Below are 23,439 nucleotides of genomic sequence, written 5' to 3' on the forward strand. Positions count from 1 at the left end.
TTTTGTAACTCAGCTCTTGAGGGGCCGGATTAAGTCAAATTGACACAGGCAACAAATATGCAGTAGCTATAAAACATCTTGGCTTTTTACCGAAGTAACAGTTTCAGATTTTCTTTTCTCCTTTTCTTTTTTTTTTTTCACTGTAAGTAAATGGCTGAATTTGAAATATTTTGCATTCTGTTTCTTTGTACTGAGAGCATCAAATAACTGAGGGTTTTCATCTCATAGCTGTTTTGTCCTCCCCACTTTTCTAGGGCATACATGACTGCTGTACTAGTCAGATGGCTGTGAAGCACTACAGTAACATAAACTGTGATGCCTTAAAATGCAACACTGCTACACCTTTGTAATATAGGTGAGTTCAAATTTAAAACATAATTTTGTAGCATTGGTCTGTGCCTGCCCTACCTTAGGATCTGCTGCAAATTATTCTGGGAGGCACAAAAATGATTCTTCCTCAGTATAGATGGATTTTTCTGAACTGTACTGTACAAAATTAAAAGTCCTGGGCTTAAATGCCATTGCCCCTATACATCTTTTCCACAGATGCTAGATGGCTGTTGTAAAACCTGGCAGTTCTTCTGGCATGGGCTTTGTAGTGCTTCCTCTAGGTCAAGCCTGGAATAAGAAGGCCTCTGAAAATACAGATGAGTTTTCTCTTCCTAATATTTCCTACATAACCCCCATATAGCCACTTGTGAGGAATGTTCTCACAACATTCAGGTAGGACAATGGCAAGGATGGGAGCCGTGTGGATAAGACATTCCTTCTCCAGCCCCAGGGAATATCTGTAAAAATGCACCACATGTTTTAGTTATAGGATTGACAGTGCTGTTGCACTAGATGTCTCTCCTCCAAAACTGTCTTCATTTCCATTCAAATAAGAGTTTTGAGTCTTTACAGAGGGAAAATTCAGGCTCAGATTGTATTTAATGATATTTTATGGGATACAATGAGGATGAAAGCCTGGCCTCTAGCAGTGTTAGTGGTACTATTCCCTTGTTTCTGAGAGTTCATGGTTTAATCTAGTCCCCTGTACTTTATAAAATACATCTGTGTGCTACAGGTTAAATTTCTTTAGTACTTGGAGACTCCTGTTGAGCTTTGAAATTGTTAGCAGAATGGGTGCTGCCCTTATGCTTTTAAATGCTGTCACTTCCTTCTGCCTTTGGAGTCCACATGGAAAACAAATGTTTTTGAAAGGCAAATAGTAGATGCAGAGAAATAATACATAATGAGATATGTTGTTCTTTTTTTAACTGTGATAAGCAAAAAAGATTAGAAAAAAACATTGGTGGAATGATTAAAACGTATCATCAAACATAACCTAACCTGTGCTCCCCCTGAAATGTGCCTGTTTTTGTCTTCACTATTTCTTAAATACCATAGACAAACAATTCTATCAAGTTTGTCTTGTGTTGTGGTTTTTGTTTGTGAGGTTTTGGTTGTGATTTGTTTGTTTAATTTTTTTTTTTTTTAATCTAGAGCCAGGCCTCTATTATTGTGTCTTTAGCTATGATTGGATTCTATCTACAAACGACTGGAACTGTGTACTGACCTTCCAAAACATTTCTGGAAATCCTCAAGGGAAAAATAGTCTTGAATAGGGTTCATGTATTAAAACGGGATTACTTAAAGAGATGAGGTCCCTGAAAGTTTACTCTGAAATACTTGACTACCCCAGTACACATTCAGGCTTTGGTGTGTAATTTGTCTGGCCTACATAATAGCTTCAAGGATATTAAGAAGAAGAAGGATATTCCCTCAAAAAAAGGAGCTCTTGAATCAGCATGTTCCCTCTACTGCCTGAGTAGCTTCAAAAAACATATCTGCATCATGTAATTCTAAAATCCTTAGAAGTTTATGAAAGAACTAATTCTTAGTGGGTTAAAAGCCTTCTGTAATTTATTTTTAGGTCAAGAAACAGATTTTTCTCCTAGTGCAAACTTATTAAAGGCAGTTTTCTTCCAAGAATATTCAGTTTTTGGTAATACTTGTGCTGTTTCTCTATACATGAAAGAAATATTTCAGGATACCTACGAAACCTGTGCACATTTCAGCAAATGATTCCAAATTGTAATGAGTTTTAGAAAGATTGGCTCAGTTTTTGAGGAATAAAATACAGGAAATTGTGATCTTTTTTTGAAAATCTTAAAGTTGTATTCTATAAATTGAACAGAATTTCACTCCTGTGCGCACAAATGTATAGAAAAAACCTCCCATGCAGGCACTTAATTCAATTTTCTTTCAGCTGATAGTCTGAATAAAATTAGTATTAGTGAGATCCTTCAGCTGAAAGTTGACAAATGTGTATTTTTTAAGCCTACTGTCTCACTAAAGGCCAAACTATGTAACTCTTTCTCATGCTAATGAGAAGTTGAAGTCAATGAGATTTGACATGTAAGTGCTCAACAACTTCATAATCTTGCCCTAAATGCTTTTTCTTTGATAGATCTTTGCCTCATCGTCTTGCTGTCTCTCTGTCTTTTGAAAACAGGTTATCTATAAAACTTTTTCTGGTGATACATTGTGAAAAGAGAGTTCAGTAGGCTTCCTGCCACTTTTTGAAAGCCTGTTAGCTGCATGTATTAATTGCTGTTTGCTCCCAACTTCATTGTAAATATAATTCTATGCTGATATTTCAGTTCCATCTGACAATACTAAACACCATAATATCAAGATATGTACAGCGTCCAACAGCATGACTGACAGAGATTAGACAATTGTGCTTTTTATCAAAGAGGTTTCTATCTCTGAAGACACACTCAGTGCACTGTAAAGCCAAATAAAATGGAAACAATACAATGGAGTCTACTAAACCCTTGAAGAAAATAGTGCTTCAATATCTCATTTGTGTGTTTATTTTTTTTTTTTCCAAAAGAGAGACTAGCTCTTGGATCTCCTTAAGGAGGATAAAGGTTTTAGTGGCTAAGGAGAATCCTTAAATAAGACGGGATCTTTCTGGTCCTGGACCTAATGTTTCTCCTGCAGTGATATCTTATCTATGGGTATCTGAGATAATAACAACTTAAAAAATGAAACTGAATAAAATTCACACAATTAGGTAGCATGACACTTACTACTAGATGAGACTCTTTCCATTAGGCACAGGGAACCAAGCCTGGCTCTGTTTCCTGAAGGGCAGCTCAGTCTAGCACACAGGACTATGACAGTGAAAAATGAAAGTAATTTCATTGATGCAGCCTGGTGCTAACACATGCATCCCTCCTTACCATGCTCCTCGTGGGCTCCTGCTCACTTAGCAGTGCTGCATCTGTGTACCAGGAGCCTACAATGGATGTGTTTTATGAACCAAATTATCAGTGAAAAGGCAATCTTTAATTTTACAGGCTACAGATGCAATGTGTCTGTATTGTATGCTCCACACAGAATGCTTAATAAATGGACTGAATGGTATTTGTGATATCAGGAAAAGGTTTTTCACCTCAGTGAGATTCTATCTAACCTGCAAATGAACTCTGGATTCTTGGCCTCTCTGTTTCTCCTCTTTCTTTGTGCACATAAGAACCAGAAAAACAGCCATGGCTGACCCTGGACCAGGGTCATTGCAGTGCTCACACTGTCAATCCTCTACCACTCTCTTCACAGTACAGAGCAGCAGAAGGGACACAACAGAACAGAGCAGGGCATCTCCAGATACAGCCATTTGTATTTGCTTCAGCAGAGGTCTGTTCTTCACTGAAAAGCAAGGGTTAACACCCCTGTCTGCAGCTATGGTACTCTGTCCTGCTGAAGGATGTATGGTCAAGCCCTGGGGACACAGAGACCATACAGCAAATACTTGAGCATATTGCCTCTGCCAGAGGATGAAGTGAGAGGTGAGCAAGGCTGCAGCTGATGCTCAGCAGAATTTCCAAGCTGATGCCATTTCCATGCTACATGTCTGCTACAGGCTGTAGCTGCTGGGTATGGAGGCATCACAAGGAAATGAGATTTAAGTATTGATAAAATAACAGTCTGGGCTCTGTCTCACCAGTGGTTAAGCTGTGCTTCTTCCAAACCAATTTACTGTCCAGTCCTCTCCCAATCATTCACGTGTTGTACTGCATTTGTACAGACATTGATACATCAGATACAAATGAAACATGAATTTAATAGACTAAGATGAAGATATGGGTGAAAAGCCTTTACAGAAAGGAGAAAAAGTACTGTGAGCCGTGATGATTTAGTCTTTTAAAACAGACATATCTTTTTACCAGTTCACACACAAGACTAAATAATGCTATTTTTTTTTTCTCAAAATAAACAAGAAATTACCTCTATTAAGTCTGCAGGAGGTGCTTTTTTTGTGCAATTGTTGCTGCAGTTTTAAAGCTCCCTCACTTCACTAAATTTATTGAAGTTTACCCTTACTTGCTTGCCAGGGAGGGCAAAACATCCACCAGTGGAACCCACCTGCACAGCAGAGCATACTTTTATTCTGTGTTCCATCCCATACCCCAAGAAATCCAGTTGTCCTTATCCTTTTCCCTTGGTGAATATCAGAAGATTTCTCTTGGTCTTCAAGGCAATGTATCTGAATTCTATATTTGTATTTCAAATAAGAATCTGTTTAATTAATTTAATAACATATTAATTTGCACTGAAGTATCTTCAGGATGCTACTACTGAAATAAGTAGATTTATTCCAAATAAACACTATCTGAGCTGGCTGTATAGTTTTATTCAAAGAGGGTCACATGTGGAAAAGCCAGGGTAATTTCCAAATGCTTGTAATGCCATTCTCAGATACTATATAGTCTGTGCAAACAGTTGATATGAAAATAAAGAATTTAAGGAAAAAATAGTTATTTTTGTTTAGAAACAGCATAAATCTAAGGGACTTCAAATCAGTAATATTTCAGCAGTTAGAGAAGAAAATAAATATCTAGTACCTGTTTGTCCTTTCAGGATGCAGAGAATGCAAGATTAATTTTAATGAAGCCATTGAGCACAGTCAGCAGCAAGGCACTGGCTTTAGCTGTGAGATATCAAATCCACAGTCTGCTCTCCATCCTAGACCTATATGTTCTACTTCTGTTAGAAAGAGCCACCCACCAGCTCTCCTGGACAGAGCTGAGATAGAACCTCTCAGCTGAAGAGGCAAAACTGAATGCCTCTTTTCCAAGGATGAAGTGCTGGATTGCTTCTCCTCTGGAAAAAGCACATAAATTGGCTTGCTGCTCCTGCAGGGAAGGACCAGTGAGGACAGGAGATGCCAGCTGCTGCCTCTTCTTCCCCAGCCACTGCCCAGGCTGGTGTAACCTGCCTGCTTCCTGAGAAGTAGAAGCAAACTTGGCTTCTTAGAGACGCAAAAGGAAGCAGCAGAGTTCTGTTCATGTGCTACCCCAATTACCTGTTGCAGAAAGCTGTTTACATGTCCTATTCCTGCGTTCATGCCAAGGTGAAATATTCTCTGCTTCAACCAGAAACTTTGTTTTAAATTTGGAAATCTTTCCAAAGTGTATCCATAACAAGACAAGGTATTGTTAGACTGGCAACCTTTAGTTTTTCTTTGGAAAAGAAATGGCAGACAAAACTCCTATACAGCACTGAGATTCGCCTTTATAAGAAAATAAAACCAAACAAAAATAATGCTCTTCTACTCTATGGGCTTTTCTGAAATTTTGATTATGTCAAGAGATTTGAAGATCTGAAATAGGGCAACCTGACTGTCCTGATCATTGAAAAATATCTCTAATTGTTGAATATTTTACTCCTCCTGAATTTAGGCTCAATGGTAACTTTCTTGATAGCCCAATAGAAAATATCAGAGTGAAAAGTAGAGCTAAATAATAAGTATTTTTATTAGATTACAAAATAAAACTTGTCTCATCATTTCACTAACTACAGATCATCAATTATATTTCACTGGCCATATTACTTTTGAATTGCCTCTAACAAAACACTACAGACTTTTAACTTGTGTTTGTAGGAATGAGAATAACTGAAAAAAATATGTATGTCAGTTATTAGAGAAATAGTACCAGTCCAAGAGATTGCCCCCAGAAAGTGAACTTCGGTGGCATACCATATTTATTTATTAATTTAGCAACTTAACATTTGCGTATAGCTCAGTTAGAGCTATTCCAATGAATTATGTTGCACAATTACTTCAGACATCTCTACTAATCCTACAGAACATCAAAAGCAGTGCTGGCTGCTATTCAACACTGGGTTCAGTGCCATGACAACAGATGGAATTCATGGCTGAGGAGTAAAAAAAACACACTTCCATCCCCCTGTCACTTTTTGTAAGAATCCCTAAAGAGAAAATTATGCAAACTAGTCGAAACTGAATGTAGAACAGGAATGCCTGGACCATGTGCTATCTGCATTTACACAAAACCACTTATTTGTGAAACAGAATGAAAGTGGTAAAAGTAGATATGGAAGTCTTATTCAAATTCTTGCAAGTGGCAAAGAGAAGGAGGAGGGAGAATGGGCTGGATTTCTCTTCCTCTGAATTCATGGAGAGTAGACTGAAATTCATAATATTATGGTCACAGGCAGATGACATGAGAATGATTTTTTATGTTGTTAAATGAATGTTCCTATGTTTTCTGAAGACATCATTCTGAGACATTTTATCCAAATCTGTACGTTTTGCAGTACAATTTAATTTGGCAACATTATGATAACTGTAGATTGAACATTTTGGACATTGCTTCCTGTAGTTAAGAAAATTATAAATGAAAACCTGGAAGTTAAAAGAGCTCATTGGTTTACATTATCCATTAGCAAGAAAATTGTTGAGATGTATGGGAATTATACATGTAAAGGAAAAGAGATGTTTCACTTATTTTTATTGCCAATTATTTTTTTTTTAAATCTAGTCAACATCCCACAGATATGGTGATGAGTCAGATGTGTCTACTAGGCAACTATTAAAGACCATTATTACTTCAAAAGACCAGGTAGACAAGCTTATCAAGTTCAGAATTAAAAATAACCATACTGATGCTCAAAAAGGTCAAGTAATAATAGGCTCAGTGCTACAGGTAGAAATGAGATTTCTGGAAAGTGAGATGAAAGTAACAAAAGAAAATGTAGTCTTAAGACTGGATACAACAATGCATTGTTCAAAGATTTGCAAAGGTGTTTGCATGATCAGATAATACATGTGCAGTGGAATATAAAATAGAAATGGCAACTCTTTAAAGGTACCCTCTGGCTACCTATCCCTGTGTTAAGTAGAAGGACAGTCTCCATAAATAGATTTTCAGAATTGTCTTCACATATTTCTAGGCAGTAAAAATATGCTGTCCATCAGATCCATCTGTAGTACAGCGCATAATCATGAGCGATATTTTCTGCAAAACTCACCATATGGTTCTGCATTCATTTTAGTTTGGAATGCTTGTTTAGTACCCTGGTGATTGGGTGCTGCAGGAAAAAAAAAGGAATGTTTTAACATTTCCTCACCTAGCTACAAGGTCAATAGCAAACTTGCAGTGGTTTGCCATTGAAAGGATACATAAGGAGCAAGAAGCTTGATTAAATATATTATGCCGATATGATTGACCTTTGAAGAAGTTTGACTCAAGTTATCCTTGTTTTGTGGCCTTTTCTATGTCACTGAGGGTTTTCTTTAATTTCCTTTTTTACGTATGGTGAAAGTGAAAGGCTGAAGCCTTTGATAATAGCTGCAAAATTGTTTATTTTATTTTTTTACTTTTTCTTTAATTTATTGCAGTAGTTATGACTCTGAAGTACCACAGTAATTTTTTTTCCTGGAACACCTGATATTTGTGTCTGGCTCTTTGGTCTGACCTATGACAAAGAGCAAGCACAGTTATGAAAGACTTCTCTGCTCAAGCAGTGTCATTAGATGCTCAGCTGTGCATAGCTGCATTCAAGGGTGCTCAGTTGCAGATTTTAGATTTGAGGGGCATTTTAGTAATATGGTCAAGAGTATAACTATGTGTCAGCTTTGTTTTGGATTCCCAGTTCTTAAACTACAAAAGCATTTACTTAGCCTTTAGTAAGACTCTTTCACCTGATGTTTTACATAAAGTTTAATGTATGACTAAATCAGCCTTGTTAAAGCTCACCCTCAGCTGACTGGAGACAGAAATTAATAATGATAGACTAGTAGACAGAGTTATGTCTTTATAAGGCTAAGAAGGCTTTTAATGTGCTCATTAAAAAAGAAATTCACTAACAAAGTTAACACTGTCATACAATAGAAAAATTCCTAATTTTGTGATACACAATGGGGCATCCAATTTAGGAAGGGTCAGTGAGTTTCAGAGGTCCCTTTCCTCCTTTCTGGAATGAATACTTTCTTTGGAAACCTACCTTTTGAGGAGAGGGTGGAAGGCAGCAAGACCTTTTGAGATGACAATGAGATCAAAAAAGAAGGAGTGATTATTCAAATCCCTCAGAGGAATAAAAGCCTGAAGTAAGAAGAACTGAGCCCAAAAAGGACCAGGCAGGGCGGGTAGCGGGCAAAGGGGAATGAGAAGCAGAAACTGAATGCAGAGGGCAAGGCCTGAATGGGAAGCAGTGAAAGAATTAGGAGTTGAAAAGGGAAGGAGGAGGGGAAATTAGGGCTGAAGAAGAGAAGAAAGCAGTGAGAAGCAGTGAGAGGCACCTCATGGTGAATGAAGCAGAGATGGAAAGTTTATTCTTCTCAGCCTGTAGCAGTTCCTTTGAATACTTTATATGATGGGTCTATTTTGCTAAAGCACAGCTTAATTGTGTTGCTTGTCTTGAAATCAGATTTATTAAATTTTCCATTTTTGGATCTGTTGTCAGAGTGGGCCACACTGGTGAGTGGCAGGTACTGTAAAGTTTCAGAAGGCCATGAGACAGCGCATCCAGTCCTCCACTTGGTTGCTTAGATACACCAATGAATTGTATTAGGAATTTTTCACCTCACATTTGCACTCCCCTATGCTTCTACTATTGCATTTCAGATAATAACATCAGCAGACTCCAGGCATACAAAAAATAAATTCTTCTTTTTATGAAGAAAGCTGCTTATAGCACAGCTTCCATAACATCAAGCATTAGATCAAGTAGTTTTTCTCATAATTTTTCTAAAATGATTATTTTGTAACCTCTGTACTTAACATCCCAATTAATTTAACTTTAAATGAACTTCCAACTCTTAAAGAAAAACATTGCACTTATTAGCAAAAAACCTAGATTTATTCTATAGTAATTTTCTTCTGGTTTTGAGAATAATAGTCCAGCTGTAAGTGCAGTTTCCCTTTCAGTACTGGGATGTAATAGGACAGAAATCAGTGTCAGCTCAAGGCATGGCCTGTAGCTTTGAAGGAGTCAGCACGCAGAAGTCTTGTGGAGAGCTATCTTATTTTGTGTAATTTAACCAATTTTATAATTTGTCTCACATTGATTCTCTTTTTGGCTGCTTAAAGATCTGGGAGAGCTTCATGGGTCATAGAAATCAATTGAGTCTAAGCTGCTTTGAGAAAGAAAATAAGGCAAAGCATATGTCAAGGAGGGAGAGGGAGAGGAAGAGGATGACAAGGACAAGAACCAGGAAGATGGTGAGCATAGTAATGTGAGCAAGGAAGAGGAAAAGAAAGAGAGAAAGAGAGGGAAAGAGAAAGAGAGGACGAGAGAAGGAGCTGGTTATTAAACAATGAAGTTTAGCTAAGAAAAGTTACAGGAAAGATGATGGATTACTTAGCAGTAAAAAACCTGTTTCACAAATATTTAAATGTATTTTACATGTTTAAATATTTTGTTTCATCCCATGAATTTATGAAAAATAATTTCAGAAATACAGAAAATGCACAAATCTGGCTGTATTCTTATTTTTTTTACTTATGAAGAACCACCAATGCATGACACTACACTTTAACAAATTAGACATAGATGCTAAATAAATCGAGTAATATAACTGTGGAAATAATGAGATATAGTGAGGTGTCTGATTAAATGCAATCTCTGGAAGAATAAAATAATTTGAGCATGCTGTTACAATGGTAAGAAAGAAGTTAACAAATAATGGTTATTAAAAAAGAACTTATTTACTGTAGGAAGTGCTAGAGAAATAAAATCTCACACTAAAGTAATTCACTAACTCTTATTTTAAATCAGAATAAAATATATTTTGCCACAGACAGAAATATATTCTCATGTGTCCTGTAAGTTTTGGTTTGGTATGTTTTTTTTCCAAATTTAGTTAAACTGCTAGAAGTTCTGCTGTACATTCAAATTCTACACAAAAATATTGGGAAGCCTGTGCAAAGTCTGTCTGTCTTTTAGAGTCCTGAAATAATAGAAGATGGCTACATCTGCAATGCTTCTGATTTCATTTATAACAAAGTGCAGCTATCAGGGTTTCACAAGGGAAAGTGTGATTCCAAACACACCAAAGATTAACATCTGCAGACTTTCTTCTCCCTTTTAAAGGTGACCTATTTATTAATATCGTTTCTGAAGAAATAAATGAGTTTCTATTAATTGCCCTTCTCTCCCCATATGAATGCTGTACTCAGTGATCCTATATTTCTGTGTGTTCATGAACCTTGAAATGGAGAAATCTGACAGGGAGTCTAAACTGAGTGTTAACCACTTTTTCTTAACAGCTTACTTTGACATATGCTTAGACGAAGCCATTTCTCTCAGCAGAAGGTAAAAAGAACTTTGTCCAGGCATTTCAGTAAGTCTTTTTCTCCCCTTCTTTTTTTTTCAGCAGGGTGTCTTTATTGTTTGTAGACATTAATAAATAAGACATGTTTGTAGATATTAATTGGTAGTAGACATTAATACAGTAGTAATTAATACTTTCCTCCAAATAAAAACTTTCCTAAGTAGAATTCCTCATGACCAAATTGTTACATTCCAAAGAATTCTGCGTGTGCCAGGTAAAAGACTGCTGATGCCACTCTACAGTGGCATCAACTACCCTTGAGATGTATTAACTGGATCTCACCAGTCCCTGAAGGTTTGATAGGTCCTACACAATTAGGTCCCTTCTGTTTCTTCTGGCTAAAAGATGTACTCAAAACACGTTGATTATCTACTCAGTTGGCTTGACATTTGGAGCTAAGGAACAATTTAAATGGTCCAGCATAAAGACATTCAGTAAAGGTATTATGACTCAGAGATTCCACACCCCATCATGTCATTATATTTAAGGTTTGACCACGCACTGCCTGAGTGTCACTAGTTGTCTATACACACATCCTGAAATAACGGAGAAAAGAAACTTGAGTTTGATTAGGCCACAAAGAATAGGATGCAATCTAAATTGAAACATCTAACGTTTACCCCAGGGTCAGAGCACACATCCTCACTAATACAACTGCTTGACTGACAAGTGAAGACCTGAGCAGCTGTATGTAAATCCAAACTCTCAGAGTGATTATTGTCATCCAGTCCCTTCTTGGTTCTTGGAAGGAGTCCTCTGTAACTTCAAAAGATCCAAGGCTGATATCCTACTCTGGCCACCGACAGATAGGTGAAGGACATTAAAGATATATCCCTGTTCAGCCTGCTTGTCCTTCCTTCTTCCATAACAAAGAAGAACATCGTTATCTACAGCAGACCTGGACTTAAAGCAACATACACAAAACAAGATTCTGATTCTCCAGTTGAGCTAGAAGTTGCATTTAACTTGCAGAAACTTTCTAATATTGTGCAACAATTTCTATAAATTGATTGCATAAACCTGCTTACTAAGGCTTGATTGTAAAGTCTTTGGAAAATCCAGTTTTACTACTTGAGAGGGCATACGTAAGTGTCAGCATTTGGAAAGACGTGCTTAAGCTCTGTGTGGAGTTGTTAAAGAGACTTGACTCAAAACATATGGTTAAGAACTGAAGAGTAGGTACATATTTATCTAAACAGTGGAAATTTGCAAACGCAAAGGAATACATATGAGGACAATCAAGATTTGGAAAAGAAAAAATTGAAGCAAAATTTAAACAGTCATTCAGATGGAAAGGGTTTATGAGAAAGAAAAGCTCCAGAGGAATGAAGAGCTATTTTCATCCCCATTATATAAGATAGACAACTACATGTGACAAAATATAAGTGGTTTGTTCTTTTTTTTTAATAAGGTACTCCTGGTAGGGTTACCATGTGAATAAGGTATGTAGCAAGTAATACAGTCTGTCTTTCCTGAGTGACTTTCTAGCAAACAATGGAACATTCAGCTTATATGTGAGGGGAAAGGGCACAAAATGGGAAAGGGGAGCAATATTGACACAAAAGATTCAAAGAATGCTAATTCAGAAGGCGAGTGTGAAAGTAAAATCTGCTTCCATGCCTGCTACAGCATATATTACACAACTGGCACTTACTTGGCAAATCATCCACTCAGGCACTGAACTTGGCAGCACCACAGGGATAACATCTATGTGAGGAAGGACTGTTCCTCAACAATATCTCTAAAATGTTTGGCAACAAAGTACTTTTTTTTTTTTTTTTTAAGAAAGCAAGTATTTCTTTCAATTCACATTTCACTTGAAAACGAGCATTTTCTTTTGGCTCCAAGGAGACATCCTGTCAGTGACTTTTGGTATATTCTTCATATTGTGCTTCAGATTACTTCATAATGTGTACAAATGCCATTGCACAACCATCCCATTTTGTAGAAGTTCCCATGTTAGAGAGCAATGGGTGTATTCAGAGACTTGCTCAGTTTAAATGATCTCCTTGTTAATTATTTGAGGAATTATGACAGAGTGCTTGGGGCTGCAGTGCCCTGGTAGAAAGTCTACAGATGGAAAAATGAAAAGCACTCAAAATAATGGTGAAACTGAAATGTTTTTTTCCACTGACATACTATCTTCTGCACAGTAGTGAAATAAAGATTTGGGGCAATGATAAGAGGAATAGTCTTTTTTATCTTTAGTAAAGTAAATCTATTCACTTTAATGGCTGGCTGCATGTTATATACTTAAATTACAGTCTATAGAAAATCAGTGGCTAATTCTACAAACGTAAGAGTGAATGCTATTAATTTGTGCAAGAAAAGTTAGGAACATGTTCAAAGCATCACAGGTTATAGCTTTTGGATGGTTGCTTTAAAGAGGGATGGGGTTACATGAATGAGATAATGTGTTTCTAAGCACACTCCAAATATGAAAAATCAGTCTTCTGGATATGAAGAAAGCAGAGGTTAATTTTTAGTGTGGTTGGAATTATGATTGCTAGAAAGAAAAAAATATGTTAGTCTTCAAATTTGCAAAGAAACATGAAAGTGAATAGAGGCAAATATGTTTATTATGATACAGATTAAATTAATTCCTACAGACTCGATTTTGATTTACATTTAGTCTCTAAGGAATAACTGAAGTTTTTCAGTGAAGTTAAATAATAGGATGTCTTCATGCTGTGCACAACAAATTCAAAGTCTTTGAATCAGGAGAATGAAAGTCACGTACAAAAATGTGTAGGCATTGTAAGAGATTTACACTCTATGCAGTACCTCCCACAGAAAGCCTGTTCAGGTGGAACATGAACATTACTTTTAAATAACGTAGGTGTAAATGCTATAATGAGCTTTAGAGGATATAATCATTCTGAGAATTATTCTTGCTAGGAAAGATTGCAGCAGTGCAGTAGTAGATCTTTGTAGGTAAACATTTTAAGAAGCCTTCTAAGTAGTATTTTCCCATATGCATCCCCATACTGAGTAGCAGATGGCATAAAATGGCATCACATGTTGATCTCTCTCTTTTTCTCTCTCAATTCCACTGTCACTCCTTTTGATGAATAAAGGGTCACAGCCAAAATGACAAACACATGACTAATGCCTGAGGCCCAGATAAGGAAACAAGACACATTTCAGGTCTGAAGTTGGCCATTTTAATGATGGTGGGAAGAGACAGGAACTACACTTGATCAGATGGGATAAGCAGCTGACTTTCAGTCCCTTCCTGACCTGTAATGGACAAATATTTGGTCTTGACAAAACCTTTGCCTTGTCTCTTCCTGTGTCTCCATGCTCTGAGGCTGCAATATGTTCTGTACTGGGTGCTGGCACTCCCAGAGTGCTTATGCTAGCTTTGAATGTTCATCACAACTACACTGGGCACAGATTTCCTGAAAAACTTCACACAATATTAATTTGATTCCATTATCTTCAAAAAGAACATCTCGCTTCAGAAAACCATGAATCATGTAGGTAGAAGTTTCTTTCAAAGGATGAGCAGCACCTTAGAGAAAATGGGCCAAAAGACCAAAATGAAGGAAATCTTAAGCTCCTGAGATTGCTAGGTGAAGATTTGCTTTGTAGTTGTTGGAGATATTTTTAGCAACTCTTCCTCAATTTGTCTGCCTTGGAACTGAGATCATAGGGAGATACAGGATCTTCTCATTTAAATGATCTGTTCTTCTACTGCCATATAATGCCATGGATTAAACGGTAGGAAATTGCAAATTCTTCTTTCCAGTCCAGCATATTGTAAGCCCTGCTTGTATCTGAGATCTAGGAGTGTCTGCTCCTGTGTGCTAGCACAAACACTGCTTGCTGAGTAAATCAAAGAGCTTTCTCTCTCATAGCTATATTTCTGTGGCTTATATCTTGCACAAAGGTCTTAAAGTAGATTCTCTCCTTTACCCAAAATAATCACATTCAGCTTCTGGATTACAGCTGAGATGGCAGCTTCACATCCTAGCAATCACAGCAAACAAAATAGGATCACATGAAATTCAGCAAAGATTTTTGATTAAGAGACATCAGCAAGAAACTGTAGATCTGTAAACACAGGTTATTTAAAGTTCTTGGAATCCTTCATTTATAGTCATTTCTGTGTCTTGCCACTGTGCTATCTGAGTGGCTCAGAAAACTCCCATGAGCAAAGCAAAGAATGATCCCAGTTGTGGGAGGAAGAATAAGAGAAGGCTGAGAGAAGTGGCAGTCACGCAGAGCATTTGCAGAACAGCCAAGATCACAATCCATGCTTCCTCCCCTTTATGAGTTTCCCATCCTTCCTTCCTTTTACTAGACTGTTGGCCAAATAAATATGTGCCTTCTATCCAAAGGTCTTTCTCCTGGTTTTATCATCGTGATCAAGCTAATTGGGAGCAGGAGGGTAAATGAGGCATAGCTGATGTACATGGCATGATGCCCAGCTGACGCTACTATTAAGCTGATGCCGGAAAAGTTAGGAAACCATAGCCTGGCATTGAATAATAGGCCTATTGCAACTCAAGTGTGGGGCAGAGAGAGATTTTCCTGCAGCTGGCACCATGTCTACAAGTGGTGTACAAGAGAAAGTAATGAATGACTTGGCTCTTTATGTTTCCTAAGGTTCAAATCATCACAGTTCATCAGGCAGCCATGAGTCTGACTGATAACTCCATGTAGCAACAATCATTTCCCTTAAGAGTGACAGATGAAGAATAAGTTGCAGTTATAATCTCCCATTTAATGGGTTATGTCGGCAATTTAATGGACTGTGTTTATTAACTGATTTAAGTTCCAGTTCTCTGTTTTTATATCTGATGTGAATACCTATAAATTAAACATTACTTGTGATGAAGGATAACAGTTAACAACTGACATCATAAATAAAGTACACTGGAGACAAACAAAACTTTCATTTCAGAATAATTTTGCTCCATCTGAACAAGGTACTGGCATCTTGCTCAGCACTTTTTCCATTAAAAGCCCATTTGCCCAAAGGGGAGCATCTGTTAAGATTACTGCTGCCACATGGAAGCCTTTTCCCATATGTACTACATACAAAATGAAATGGGGACATAAATTATTTCAACATAAGTGAAATGTGTTTTTTAACCAAAAGAGAAAAACAGCTATGTAAAATTCAAACTCTGCTGGTAAATTTGGGTGAGACCTACCTTTATCCCCATCTCTAGGCTGGTTATCCAAATATGTTAAACTCCTTTAAGTACCTTACTTTGGAAGGACAAGGTTGAGTTTCTTGGATTAGATACTCAAATCACCAAAGATTTTTATGAAACTTTAGAGCTGTTACTATGTTACTGCTTGGTTGGAGATGTTGATGACTTATGGGAAGGTTGTGGGTAATTAAAGGCTTTATAGAGTGGTAACTATTAAAACCTAATTATTTACTATTGATTAGCATATTATGATGGGGCTAATTAAACAGAGGAACAACTCATTCAGTGTTTCAATGGATTCATCTTTGAGGGGAATTTTCTTGAAGATAAGCTCCTTTTCTAAAAGGTTTGGGAACATTCAGCCCGAAAATCGTAGGTAAAATTCTCCTTTTGTAAGGGGTTTTGTTTTAATTACCATGGTGTTTCTTTTTATGATGCTAGAAATATAATAAGTTTTTATGTACTTATAAAAGAAGCTATTCAATGTTTATTTGGGTTGAGCAACCATCTGGTAAAATGCTGTTCTTTAATATTTGATCTGCATGTATCTCCTTTCCCCCTCACCACAAGTAGGTGCAGCCAGGAGGGACTGAAGAGTGGAGGTTGAGAACTGACTCAAGGCTCCTTTACTCATTGCTTTTTGTGTGCCACACCTATACCACCTCCTAATCACAGAGCTATATATAGGGAACTTTCAAATTAAGTACAGAACTGGTTTTACAATGTTATTTTCCTGTCATAGTAAACATCTTAAGAAGGGTGAAGGGACAGAGGACAGAAACATGGCCAAGAGAGGTGAGAGGTTCTTGTGGGTCTAGAGTAATAACCAGGAAAATACTCCTATGACCCTGCAGCACTACACTACAGTGTCTAGCAGAAATGATTAAGTCATGTTCAGAACTCTAAGAAGAATTATAGCTGCATGGGCCTTCCCAACATCATAATATTGCTTCTATTCCAGGGCTTTTATAAGAGTTTGCTATTCCCTTCCAGCAGCTGCTGCTGCTGTTGTGGATTTGCAGCTGCTGTTTCTGTGTGGGCTTTGCTGCCATATGGCACCATAATTTCACTTACTTACCACAGCTCTGCCCACTCTTGTAATATCCAGTCTTATTGTACATCACTTTGTTCTTTGAAGAGAGTGTTATGTGTTATGGCTGTTAATCATAAATCCAATAGTGTTATTCCACAGACCTGAAAGCTTAATTAAAGTGATGCAAGTTTTTTTTTAATCAATCATGCCTCATTTTCTGCAGCATGTGGGAAATACTCCTCTTTACACCCATCCGTACCTGGACTGCAAAGCTCTTATCAATGGGCAAAAAGATGTCACCAAATGCGCAATCTTTGAAAAACACAGTTTTCAATAAAGCATATCCTAGAGAAATCCTAGAAGACACCCAGAGATGAGAATGAAATAAAGGGGAATTTGATTTTTTTTTTCTCTCATTCTTCTACCTTTTTGTTATTGTTCCTTGCTGTGTTTGTGGCTTCTACAAAAATAGCAATGAGCAGTAATGATCTATTATTTCTCCTGCCAATACTCTCCATTAACAACACAACTGGATCAGATGCATGGCTACATGATTTTGGCTGCCAATGGAAAGTAACATTTTGCTCAACCTCATGTAGTTATGTTCTTTCCTAGAACAAGAGAGAATTTACTGTTTAGATATAATGATATCTATTAGAAAAATGTAGCTTATTATTACACTAGAGAATTTCTTCTGCTCATTTAATTCTCTACTGTAAACTATTCACCAGGCAGCAAAAACACCACTAAATGGGGAGCAACTTGTTTGAAGGGCATGGGAATGAACAGTTATACTTTTAGATCCAGAGCTGCAAGCTGTCAGCTGATAGCATCTTTGCTTTCTGTTTTGTTGCAATGTGAAGTTCCCCATACAGAAAATGGATGGCATATGAATAATAAATATTGCAGAGAAACAGCTGGAGTTTCTCAGGGTGCCAGTGTTCCTTTCTGTAAAATGCTTCCCTGTATAATTTACTAAGTGTCTCTGATTAAAGTGGAGACAGTATATACAATTACACCTATCAAAGCAATACCTCCGAACAAAAAGGATCACTGTGTTGCCTGGAAACTGGCAGTCTGTCTAAAAGCGAGCACCTGCACTTACTTGCAGACCAGTGTTAATTTGTTCTGCTTTTGGGCAGGAGCAGACATTGAATTCAACCCAAGAGCAAGACACTTGTGTCAGGAGAAACCTGACACATCAGGAGAAACCCTGTCATAGCAGTGAGGGTGTCCTCACTCCACAGGGAACATGGTGAGAGTTCCATGTTCTGTCAGTACTGGGCAGAGTAAATGGTATTTTACTGCACACCATGAGGCTGCAGTGTGGGGGTAAATCCCAAAGTCTCTATATGTAGGAGCCAAGGAACAGCCATACAGGCTCCTGATCCATTCTGGATAAAACATGGCTATTGCAATCCGAATCTGGATTCTGTTCTTTTCAATGTGGGCATAGCAGCAAATTCAGGCACTGAGCATGAGGCAAGGGTTTAGTTTGAGGATAAATTCTGTGTATATACTAATATGTTTGTTTCTTTGATTCACTGCTGCAGGAGCATTATGGACTTTTTCCTATGATACAATTCCACAATTAGTTGTGAGAGCCATTGAGTCTGTTATAAAGGACATTTCATGCTGTTGTATTTGCTGAAAAAATTTTCATGCTTCCAAGAATAAGAATATACACCCAATTATTCTTAAAGTGGCAATTATCTCCATGTGGATTTAATTAGAAAATTATGAAAGAGAAAGTAGGGCGCTTTCTTTTTACAAATACAAGTTTCAGGAAAAAAATAGTGTAAACCTTGCTGTCTTGTTAGCCTTTAAAATGATAGTAATAATAACAACAATAAAATCTTGTTCTCAAAAGGCCAGGAAAGCATTTGATGGAAATAGATTCAGCTCCATGGAAGCACATGGATTTTTGCCAGTTGATACCAATTTAGAATCTGTCTTGACCTTTCATGCAGGGATATAAAGTAGCCTTGTGGCAACTGCAAATTTTGAAAATGACAGAGTTCTTTTAAGACACATTTTGACCCTTAAAAAGAAGATTTGATAATAGAAAGTCCATGATAAGTGCGAGTCTTTGTTTTGGTTTTAATTTTTCTTTTTATTTGAGAGGGGGATAATACAGTGAATCACATTTTCTTGAAGACCATTACTGTTACTCCAGGCTATATTGAATTAAACTTCAGTATGTGAAAAAATTCAGTTGATTTTGATGGACTTGTTCACAATTCAACGGGATTATTCAATGACACTTAAGTTGTTAAAATTATATCTTGCCATAAATAGAAATAAAATTTTATTTGTGAAAGACAGATGAAACAGGGCAACATCTTTTCAGCTTAGCTATCTACCTAGCCCCTTAAACACTAATATTCCTAGACATGACATTGAAGGAAAGCTTGTAAAAACCTTCTGGACACTCACCTACTGTCATACTGAGGTGACAGGTAACTGTTTCCCACGTGAACCTCAACCAGCAGTCATGTCCTCTTCATCATACACTGCCATTTATTCTTGGAAACAGGAAACCCTGAATCCAAGTCTTCTTTATCTGAGGAAGATTTGATTTCATTCAGACTGTATTTCAGGGTGACCAGCCATCTAGGGCTGTGGTGTCCTGGATACCAAAGTACTCCACTCCCTTGAAGCTGCATGGTGCAAAAGGCTGTGCATGTGCAGAAGGCAAGCAAAAAATTATGTTCTCTGGGTAGAAGTACAGAACTCTTCACCTTTCATGTGTTCCTCTTCTGCGCCTTTTACTGTTGGCAGGTGCCCCAAGTGGAAGTGCATCTATGCCTGATTTACATGTCTCACTTGGGTTTGTTGTCCATTAAAAAGGGCAGTGGGATACACTTTGTATCCAAACAGTATATTAGCCCTCCTATGGCAGTATTTGAGAGGAGCTATGCATGGCAAAGAGCTTCATATTGTTCCTCTGTCTTGTCACCACATAGCAACACAAGTGGATTTCCAATCTTTCTCCTACCTACTTTTTTTATCTCTCTTGCAGTATAACAGTTTCACCCTCTCACTTACTAATTCTGCCTCAGCCTTTATCTGGGAATTTCTGCCCACATCTTCTCTCCTTCTTGATAGCACACTTGTTTGTCCCACTCTACTGAAGCAACTGAGAACAGCAACCTTCAAGAGCTGCTTTTGTAGCCCTGCCTCAGATACCTCACTGTTCACAGGATAACATTTGACTGTGCTTTGCAAAGTTATTTGAAAGTCATAGCCAGAGCCAGTGTGAAGTTTTTTCCATGGATGCACATTTCCATGTCTGTTTGATGTCTCTTCGCTTACTGGTGGCCATGCTGAGACTATGCAGCTGGAGAGGGGTAGTCTTAGTTTGCTAATCATGCTCATGTCACACAGAGTAAGGAGGCAAGAACAGGTCTAATGGTCAACTTTTTTCTGATTCCTGACACGACACGCAAATTATCAAGGATAGTGTCTGAATCAAATAATGTAACACACAAATTAGCTACCTCTTAGTTTTCAGGCTATAAACACAAAAACTGCGACGCTGTGTTCAATGGGAGGAGCCAAAGAAGACCAATAGGATATATGTCAGAAAAGGTCTATTTTAGCAGCTATGGCATGAATTGCAGAACAAGTAATTTCAGAATCAATTAGAATATTCTGTCATTTAAATAAATGAATGAACTATAACTGAATGGGGTTTGGACTTAAGAATTGAAATCTCTGGAATTTGTTCCATAGAGGTGTGCTGGCAATAAGACTGGGATGATGCTGAATATAAAGACAGTAAATAAGGCAAGTTTTTGAGTGATATTTAAATGAGAAGAAATAGTATTTAGTATTAGCCTACAACAGGTGAGCAACATTATTTGGAGAAACACACATGGGAGACAGACATAAAGGGACTGCATTGCTCTATCACTAGATACTGTGTTAACTTCTAAGTAGAAAGATAATTAAATACATCATCTTACCTTTTGTAACTATAGCTAATAATGCTGTATATTAAAAAAAAACATGATAGTGAAGCTAAGGTATATGAGAATGAAGTGAGTTTATTACAAACCAAGGAAGATATAATTAATAAAGTAAGTAGTACAAGGAATAAAGAATTAGTGCAGTGCTTCATAGGTAAGCATTGATTTAACTGGCTCCACCTTAACTCTGCTCCAGAATTTAAAAAAAAAAAGGAAAAGAAGCAGATATTTGCATATGTAGACATGAATGCAATTTAACAAAACAGGCTGAATCATGAATTTAATTACACAGCAAGTGCAAGCAAAGTGTTTGTAATGCTGTTATAGAAATGTGTATGTGCTAAACTCATGCACATTGCATTCTGTTTCTAATTCAATTTCCATGCTCAAGCCCAAATTGCTGGGTTTTGTTCTGTCACTACAGATATAACAACACCAGTGTAAAGGAGGACATGTTTTGTCAGTCTTTCAATAGTTGGATATTATAAAGCTATGTCTTGCTTCCTAATAAATGCCATACCTACAGTTAAACAAACAAAACCACCATTTTGCAGCCAATATATCTTTATGTCCATGAGTAATATTCTGCATTAAAATAAAATTTGAAGCATCTACCATAAAATTGTACATGAAAATTCATGCTGAAAATGAAAGAAGACTAAACTAAAACAGAAACTTTGACATATAGAAAATCCTGTGGAAAAAAAATTCACTCCCTGCCTGAACTTTCTGCTTCTCACAGCTTTAGTACATCATCATAGTTATAATTTTGTTAGTTATTATGTTATTAATATCTTAAAATGACTCTATGTGTTTGTTCTTGTGCACTATATGAACTGCAATCCCTGTCTTTGCCTACCCTGGATTTTTGTTTTAGTTTTGGAATGAACAATTTTGGCATCAGTTGTCCAGAGGGCATAAAATTTTCATAGAATACCCGTTGGCTTTTTTGCCAAAAGGCAACACTTTCATGTTCTTGCCTTTCCCCATCCATCCCACCCCCTCCCCCCTGCATAACAAAGCTGGATGTAAGGGTCAGCAGTTGAATATATAACCAAGCAATTGCCTGACTACATCCCTGGTAAATAGCCATGAGCTTATTTTTACCCACTGTTTTTATGTAAAATAAGTATGCAAAAAAAGGACTGAAATTGACTAGGCACACATGGGAAACAGCTGATATTGGTGAGCCCTTCCTTTGAGATGAGTTGTCTAATGGTAGACTGGTCATACCATCACAGGATCCCATCCAGAGTCTTGGTGTTGGAGAGTTTGGTAAAAGATCTTAATAGTTTTGTTTTGATTTGTGTTCTACAAGATTTACAGTTGGCAAAAGAAAAGTCCTGATTCCTTGGCAGTTATGTGTTGAGGTATAGGTCTCTGGTGCTGTACATACTTTTGATGCCAATATAAAGCTTCTGACACTACAATAGCAGCAGGAGTGTTATGCTGGTATAATCTATATTGTGATTTGCAAATAAGAAAAACACATTTAAAATGTTTCCGTAGGACTTGTCGGGATCATATCCTAAACAATGTAGTAATTTACTCAGTGGGATAGCAATGCATGGCCAAGTTCTGCACCAGAAGAAGCCTTTTTTAACAAAAGGAAACATTTGGGCTTTGATTTTTGTTTGACATTTGGCAGTAGAAACTGTTCTGGGCAAGTAAACATGATGGAAATGGTGCATTGAAAGTATTTTTTATCACTTACCCGAGCAATAAGTAACAAGATTGCATTCTCACGAAAGATTACACCAAGGTTAGCCTTGACTAAGGCAGGAATAGATGTAGGCCAGAGTTACTGTCCCTTGGAAAGAAAGGAAAATGTAAACTGAAGCTCTCTGTGCCTGTTCCATTGCAGGAGTGATCCAAAAAGACAAGAAATAAGCACTGTAGCCTGAAAAATGCATCATTGCTCATCTTTTCCGTGAACACATTTGCTCTAGTAAATACATATTGTTTATAGGCAGAATATAATATATGAAAAAAAATTAAGTATTTATTTTGATTCCTACAGACATTTAGTTTTTCTTTAGATAAATTAGGCTTCTGTACATTCACCACTTCAGCATGTCCACCACTGAGCCAGTTATGTATTTCCAAACAATCTGTTTAGATATTTTGGCTTATTATCAATACAGAAGAAATTTTAAATGAACCTAAGCAAGCACTAGATAAAAAGAATTTTTATTATACACCTTATCTCACAACTAGTGCAAAGGAAGTTAAATAAATAGAAGTGGAGATATGTTTTTCTTCAAACTAGAGTTTTAAAAACACCATTTAAAATATTTAAAAATCAAATACCTAAGGAATTTGTTTCTCAGATCTAATTTTTGTGCATAAAATTCAGCAGTTGCATTCACACTTCATGATTCCACCTTGCTCAAAGTTGAACTTAAGCCAAAGATTTCAGAAGTAGATTAATTGATGGACTTGTAATATAAATTAAAGACAAATTCAAGATTCGTTAAGTTATTTCAGCATTTTAAAAAGGATGAACATTCATCATGACTGCTTCAGGATTCACTTTAATTCATATTTGATGAGATTTGAAAGAATTCAGACTTAGAAATTCTCTTTTATTTAGGCTTATTCTAAATACTGAACTGGAATCAACCTTGGATTTAAAGGAAT

The sequence above is a fragment of the Lonchura striata genome, chromosome 5 (assembly GCF_046129695.1).
Source record: "Lonchura striata isolate bLonStr1 chromosome 5, bLonStr1.mat, whole genome shotgun sequence".
Lineage (NCBI taxonomy): Eukaryota > Metazoa > Chordata > Aves > Passeriformes > Estrildidae > Lonchura > Lonchura striata.